Below are 1,449 nucleotides of genomic sequence, written 5' to 3'. Positions count from 1 at the left end.
CTCTCAAAAAATTATCGCGTAAAGGCTTAAAAATAAAATATAAGACCGCTGATGAAGAGAATGTGCTCAATATCAGTCTGGAAAAATAAAAAAACACAAAAAGCTGCCTTGACATTGTATAAGTACTCCGTCTTCAGACCAAAAGTAGCCCATCGTGACCATCCGACCTCCGTGTCATCCTCAATGAGGATGCGGATAGGAGGGGCATGTGGTCAAAACACCGCTCTCCCAGTCGTTATGATGGTTTCCTTTGACCGGAGCCGCTACTATTCGGTCGAGTAGCTCCTCAATTGGGTTCACGAGGCCGAGTGCACCCCGAAAAATGGCAACAGCGCATGGCGGCCTGGATGGTCACCCATCCAAGTGCCGGCCACGCCCGACAGTGCTTAACTTCGGTGATCTCACGGGAACCGGTGTATCCACTGTGGCAAGGCCGTTGCCCATGTCATATACACATATAAAAAGATCTGTCACCAACCCATCCTGAGTTGGTGGATGCGTACGGCAACAAGGCACCATCATACATCTATGAGTCGACACGTAATGAACCCTGTACTCCGACAGATTTAATGCGACGGAGCGAGGTGGCGCAGTGGTTAGCACACTGGAGTCGTATTCCGGAGGATGGCAATTCAAACTCGAGTCCGGTCATCCTGATTTAGGTTTTCCGTCATTTCCCTAAATCGCTTCAGGCAAATGCCGGGATGACACCTTCGAATGGGCACGGCCGATTTCCTTCCCAATCGATCCCTAATCTGAACTTCTGTTCCGTCTCTAATGACCTTGTTGTCGACGGGACGTTAAACATTAATCTCCTCCTCCTCTCTCCCTCGTAGCGTTGCGGATATGCGACGCGGTAAGGAAAGTGTAGGAACAAAGCTGAGCTGAATGGGGAATCATTCTAGTGACGGTACCTGACGCAGATGGGGAAATCATTCGGTGTATGCGCCATTGACAAAGCGCCGATTGTAACAGCTCGACGCCTGGAAACGAAATATGAAAAACAAAGACGAACTGGTCCGCAGTTCGCGTGCTACTGTTGTGAGTCCCTGAAGAAAGTGGTTCAAGGACGGGAAAACCACGAGTAGGGGGCAAGGTGTTGCATGTCCGCGCCTCATCACAGAACGTGAAGGTCACATGCTTGACCGCTCAGTAAAACTGAATAGGCGGCGTGCTGTGGCAGGTCTGGCAACAGAGTACCATGCTGGTGGAGGCACATTCTTCAAAATGGGGCTTCGCAGCAGAGAATCCTTGCTTTTTCCCATATTCACCTGACTTCGTCAAATACGATTGCAGTGGGCATTCCCATGCCGTGGTCAGTGGTAAGCTGCGGAAAACTTTCACCTGCGCTATCACAGGGCTTTTTGCAGCAGTTGAAGATACCGTGACACTTGTGGATTACGTAATGATAATAGCAGACGACCTGCATCCCTTCATGCTGAAGTGTCT

At 49.9% G+C, this 1,449-nt stretch overlaps 1 pseudogene; it reads right to left on the bottom strand.

Moving 5' to 3' along the window:
- Positions 1-323: 323 nt before the first annotated feature.
- LOC126200116 (5S ribosomal RNA) lies at positions 324-441 on the bottom strand (annotated as a pseudogene).
- Between the last annotated feature and the right edge of the window lie 1,008 nt (positions 442-1,449).

Source organism: Schistocerca nitens, chromosome 8, assembly GCF_023898315.1.
Source record: "Schistocerca nitens isolate TAMUIC-IGC-003100 chromosome 8, iqSchNite1.1, whole genome shotgun sequence".
Taxonomy (NCBI): Eukaryota; Metazoa; Arthropoda; class Insecta; order Orthoptera; family Acrididae; genus Schistocerca; species Schistocerca nitens.
The sequence above is the reverse complement of the archived record's forward strand: the minus strand, read 5'-3'. Positions and strand labels throughout refer to the sequence as shown.